The sequence below is a fragment of the Phoca vitulina genome, unplaced genomic scaffold (genome assembly GCF_004348235.1).
Source record: "Phoca vitulina isolate PV1807 unplaced genomic scaffold, GSC_HSeal_1.0 scaffold29, whole genome shotgun sequence".
In the NCBI taxonomy this organism is placed as follows: Eukaryota; Metazoa; Chordata; class Mammalia; order Carnivora; family Phocidae; genus Phoca; species Phoca vitulina.
In genome coordinates, this window is record NW_022589732.1 from 10,298,601 (window position 1) to 10,304,914 (window position 6,314).

Below are 6,314 nucleotides of genomic sequence, written 5' to 3' on the forward strand. Positions count from 1 at the left end.
TTAACGGGCGCCTGGGTGGCTCAATCGGTTGAGCATCTGACTCTTGGTTTTCGGCTCAGGTCATGATCTCAGGGTCGTGAGATTGAGCCCCACGTTGGGTTCTGCACTGGGCATGGAGCCTGCTTGGGATTCTTTCTCTCCCTCTCCTTCCCCCACTGCCCCTCCCCCCACTTGTGTGTGCATGCTTGCCCCCCACCAAATAAATAAGTAAATAAATAAATAAAATCTTTAAAAAAAGAAAAAAAAACCCAAAGAACCTGCTGGATGATAATGAGTTTCTGAGTCTGACATGACCGACGCAGCCGCATACCAGCTATCGGCAGGGAGCTCTCCCCCCCCACCCCCCTCCCTGCTTCCTTCTGAATTATCTCACTCACTCTCTCTCCACTGGTTATCTTAATCACTTTGCCTTTCCTGTTAGCACCCTCAGTCAGGTTTGGTTATCAAGAGACTCATCACTCTTGAAAGTCATCTATTACCTCATTTGGATGATTTTTATGCTTTTAATTTTCAGCCAAAACCCCTTGCTTGGACCCTGAGAAAATGGTACGATCATGTAAGAAATTGTAAAGAGAACAGGATAATCTCAATCTGCTCTACTGATTGTGTAAAACTATGAGATGGCTTTCTGTTAGGAACTTATTGTCCTTTTAGACTCAAGAGTTTTGAACTCTGCTTCTGAGTATTTAATCCTTCATTTATGTTTTTCTGTGCACGGAGACCATAAAATCTCCTTACGTTTCATGGAGAGATGATTCTCAGGCTCCCCTGGAAGAATAGCTTAAGTTTCACTCGTCGAGGAGGTGCCAGAGTGTTCTACCTTGTAATTAATGGGCCTGCTTTTACCTCCTTAATTTGAACATAATGTGCATATCTTACCACGTCAAGTCAATAGAGCCTGTATGCCAAACAAGGAAGGCATGTTTGGAATGATCTGACCTGATAGATGATTGTGCATTATAAATGTCACTTTGGGAGTCCTTGGGGTGCTTCAAGAGCTAGGCAGACGCCCGCCAGGGCAGCTGATAAGGTAGGAGAGGCTTGGGTGACACTGTTCAGCAGAGATGGGACTAAGGTGCTGGAGACCAAATCACTAGGTTTCAAATACGAACTCCAAATATTGCTAATTAACCTGCTTCTCACATGGGCTGCTGTGTTGTTCCAGGGTCAGCAGCAGGAATTTATTAATAGTAGTTAATGACTGTTGGATAATTGGGATAATTATACTTAAGATCGTAGGTTGTATTAGCACAAGCTATAGGGCAGTGTTTCCTAAAGTCCCAGGACGACCTGCATCAGAATCATTTATAGGTACTTAGTAAAATGCAGATTCCCAGGCTCTGGCCTAGAACTAATCAGAAACTCTGGGGGTGGGATCCAGGAATCTACATTTTAGTAGAACCCCAGGTGATTCTTATGTGCAGTAAATACAAGAACCCCTGCTCTTAGACTTAAGAGAGGGAGGGTAGAGCTAGAGTGTACTGGAGCAGCTTTTCAGAGAGAAGCATCCAGAACCAGAAAATTACTCTGTGCCTTTGGTTCCCAAGGAGAACCTGGCCTGGGGACAGAGGGACAAAATGAGCATTCCCGGCAGTTTTAGGTGGCCAAGAAGCTGCAACTGTCTCTTCCAACTTCCCTAAGCACCTCCCTGCACTGGCAGAATTCTGTTGGGTGCATACCAGTGAGGCGCTGAGACTGGTAACCACAGCTGGAGGTCTCTCAGGGCCCGAGGGGAAGCCTCCTGGTTGAGAGGGACTTTCTAATGACCCCTCAGGAATATTCTAGAATGCCTCAAGGGAGGCGAGAAAAAGGAAGGGTGGTTTGCCAAGCAGCAGTTCTTGGAAGATTTGAATGGAAATACCCAAATCGTTTTCCCCGTGGCGTGGTAATAGCTACTCTGAATATAGAGCCAGGACTGTCTCTCAGGAAACGGACAAGTTTAGGGTGAAACAAATACACGGGTTTCTTCGCTCTCACACCCTAAGAAAGACTGGCGACTACTGGTTAAAAGAAAAATGGAGTGCCTGCTTATGAAGATGGAAGCCTTTCTCCAATGTAGACAGTGAGGCCCTTCCCTCGGGAAACCCACAACTTGCAGAATGGAGACAGGTGTGTAACTTGGACCTGCCATTAATACTGTCTTATTTGGAGGGGAGGAGAGTCACATGCTGGGTGGATGAGAACTTAGAACTCTGTGGATGAGAAAAATACAACCATCCCCTCGTACTTCTGTAGCCTGGCACTCCAAGACGTCAGCATACGCACATACAGGGCGTGTAATCTAATATACCAGTATACGTGCACGCCGACTTAGCCCCTGACCGGGAGTCCCAGGACCTCCCTGCGGCTAAGCCCAATGGAAGCTTTCCAGTCCTCCTCACTCCTCACCTCCTGCCCATCCTTCCACCACTGCACTACTTCTACCTTGTCCGCTGCTTCTTGTGTTTTCTTTAACAGCCTTTTCCATCTATCACTATTAAATATGACGATACTTAGGATTTGACCTAGGTTCTCGGTCTCTCCAGGCAATGTCATCCATGCCTAGGGTACTGGTTATCATCAGTGTGTAGTTCTTAGTCTTTTTAGTTCACTAATTGCCGAATGTTACTCAGACACGCACACGGTTACATTCATTTCCTTTTTTTTAAAGTTAATTTATTTTTCTTTTCTAAGTTTTTATTTAAATTCCAGCTAGTTAACATACAGTGCAATATTAGTTTCAGGTATAGAATTTAGTGACTCATCACTTCCGTACAACACCCGATGCTCATCACAAGTGTGCTCCTTAATCCCCATCCCCTATGTCACCCATCCCCCTGCCCACCTCCCCTGTGGTAACCACTGGTTTGTTCTCTATAGTTAAGAGTCTGTTTCTTGGTTTGGTTCTCTTTCTCTTTCTCTTTTTCCTTTGCTTATTTGTTATGTTTCTTAAATTCCACAGATGAGTGAAATCATGTGGTATTTGTCTTTCTCTGACTTACTTCGCTTGGCATAATACTCTCTAGCTCCATCCATGTTGTTGCAAATGGCAAGATTTCATTCTTTTTATGGCTAATATTCCATTGTGTATATATACCATTTATCCATTTGTCAGTCGATGGACACTTGGGCTGTTTCCATAATTTGGCTATTGTAGATAATGCTCCTATAAACATCGTGTGCATGTATCCCTTTGAATTAGTATTATAAAAGCTACTTTAAATACTATTTTACAAAATCAATTTAAGAAATATGCCTAATTTAAAAATAGTTTCAAGAGGGGGCGCCTGGGTAGCTCAGTCAGATCATGATCTTGGGGTCCTGGGATTGAGCCCCACGTTGGGCTCCCTGCTCAGCGGGGAGTCTGCTTCTCCCTCTCCCTCTGCTGCTCCCCCTGCTTGTTCTCTCTCTCTCTCTCAAATAAATAAGTAAAATCTTTAACAAAAATTAAAAAAATAAAAAATAAAAATAGTTTCAAGGAGTTTAAAACAAAGTAGCAGTCCCTGGTACTGTCCTTCCCCACACACACCCCTCAACCACTCCCAAGAAGGAACCTGTGTAACTGTCTTTTGGTGGCTACTCAGATATGTGATAATAATACCTTCCTATCACTATTTCTTGATTTATCAATTTACAGCATCATCTTCTGGCTTCTTCCACTTACAGCCCCCTACTTCCCCTCCTTGCCTCTTCAATATCACTCACTATTGACACTGTTTTTGGTTAAACTATATATGTAGTACAGATATACCTCAAACATTTCATGCGTTCAGTTCCAGACCCCCACAATAGAGTGAATGTTGCGATAAGGTGAGTCAAATGAATTTTTTGGTTTCCCAGTGCATATAAAAATAATGTTTATATTGTCCTGTAGTCTACTAAGTGTGCAGTAGCCTTAGGTTAAAAAAAAAAAAAGCGATGTCCACACCTTAATTAAAAAATACTTCATTGCTAAAAAAAAAAATCTAACCATCATCTGAGCTTTCATCAAGTCCTCATCTTTTTGCTGGTGGAGGGTCTTGCTTCAATGTCAATGGCTGCTGACTGAGCAGGGTGGTGGTTGCTGAAGGTTGGGGCGGCTGCAGTGATTTCTGAAGACAACAATAAATTTTGCCTCACTGATTGACTCTTCCTTTCATGGATGATGTCTCTGTAGCATGTGATGCTGTTTAATAGCATTTTACCCACAGTAGAACTTCTTTCAAAACTGGAGTCCATCCTCTCCAACCCTGCCCCTGCTTTATCAACTGAGTGGATGTAATATTCTAAATCCTTTGTTGTCATTTCAGCCATCTCCACCAGGAGTAAACTCCAACTCCAGAAACCACTTTCTTTGCTGACCCATAAGAAACAACTCCTCAGCTGTTCAAGTTTGGTCATGAGATTGCAGCCATGCAGCCCCAGCTCCAGGCTCCACTTCTAGTTCTCTTGCTGTTTCCAGCACATCTGCTGTTACTTCCTCCACGGAAGTCTCCAACCCCACGAAGTCATCCATGAGGGCTGGAATCAACTTATTCCACACTCCTGTTCATGTTGATATTTTGACCGCTTCGCATGAATCATGAGTGTTCTTTCTTATTTTTAAGATTCTTTTATTTTAAGGAATCTCTACACCCAACATGGGGCTCAAACTTACAACCCTGAGGTCAAAAGTCACATGTTCTACCGACTGAGCCCAGCCAGTTCTTAATCACGAATGTTCTTTTTTTTTTTTTTTAAGATTTTATTCATTTATTTGAGAGAGAGAAAGTGAGAGAGAGCACAAGATGGGGGAGGGTCAGAGGGAGAAGCAGACTCTGCTGAGCAGGGAGCCCGATGCGGGACTCGATCCCAGGACTCCAGGATCATAACCTGAGCCGAAGGCAGCCGCTTAACCGACTGAGCCACCCAGGCGCCCCAATCACGAATGTTCTTAATAACAGCTAGAATGGCAAATCCTTTCCAGTAGTTTTCAATTTACTTTGCCCAGATCCATCAGAGGAATCACCATCTATGGCAGCTATAGCCTTTTTTTTTTTTTTTAAGATTTTATTTATTTGAGACAGAGAGAATGAGAGAGAGAGAGCACATGAGAGAGGGGGGAGGGTCAGAGGGAGAAGCAGGCTCCCTGCCAAGCAGGGAGCCCGATGCGGGACTCGATCCAGGGACTCCAGGATCATGACCTGAGCCAAAGGCAGTCGCTTAACCAACTGAGCCACCCAGGCGCCCTATGGCAGCTATAGCCTTAAGAAATGTATTTCTTTTTTTTTTCTTAAGATTTCATTTATTAGAGAGAGAGAGGGAGAGAGAGATTGACAGAACAAGTGGGAGGAGGGGGAGAGGGAGAAGCAGATTCCCTGCTGAGCAGAGAGCCCAATGTGGGACTCTATCGCAGGACTCTGGGATCATGACTTGAGCCAAAGGCAGATGCTTAACCGACTGAGCCCCCCAGGCACCTAAGAAATGTGTTTCTTAAATAATAAGACCTGAAAGTTGAAATGACTCCTTGATCCAGGGCTGCCAACCGTTCTGTCTGTGGTGTAATAACGTGAATCTCCTTCTATATCTCCGTTAGAGCTCTTGGGTGACCCGGTGCCTAAGGGCCCTAGGATTTTCTTTCTTTTTTTTTTTTTTTAAGATTTTATTTATTTATTTGACAGAGTGACAGTGAGAGAGAGAGCACAAGCAGGGGGAGTGGGAGAGAGAGAAGCAGGCTTCCCGCCGAGCAAGGAGCCCGATGCGGGGCTCGATCCCAGGACCCTGGGACCATGACCTGAGCCGAAGGCAGATGCTTAACGACTGAGCCACCCAGGCGCCCCAGGGCCCTAGGATTTTCAGAACAATAAAGGAAGACTGACTGCAACTTAGTCACCGGCTACATTAGCCCCTAACAAGAGAGTCAGCCTGGCTTTTGAAGCTTTGAAGCCAGGCATTGACTTCTCTCTGGCTAGGAAAGTCCTAGATGGCATTTACTTCCAATAGAAGGCTGTCTCATCTACACTGAAAATCTGTTGTGTAACTCAGCCACTTTCATGAATGATCTCAGCTGGATCTTCTGGAGAACTTGCTGCAGCTTCTACACCAGCATTTGCTGCTTCATTTTTTACTTCTATGTGAGGCAGATGGTTTCTTTCCATAAACCTCATGTACCAACCTCTGTTAGCTTCAAACTTTTACTGCACTTCCTCACCTCTCTCGGCCTTCATTGAACTGAAGAGAGCTCGGAATTAGGCTTTGGCTTAAGGGAATGTTGTGGCTGGTTTGACCTTCCATCCAGACCACTAACCTTTCCCCATAACGGCAATAAGGCTATTTTGCTTTCTTATCATTCATGTGTGCACTGGAGAAGCACTTTC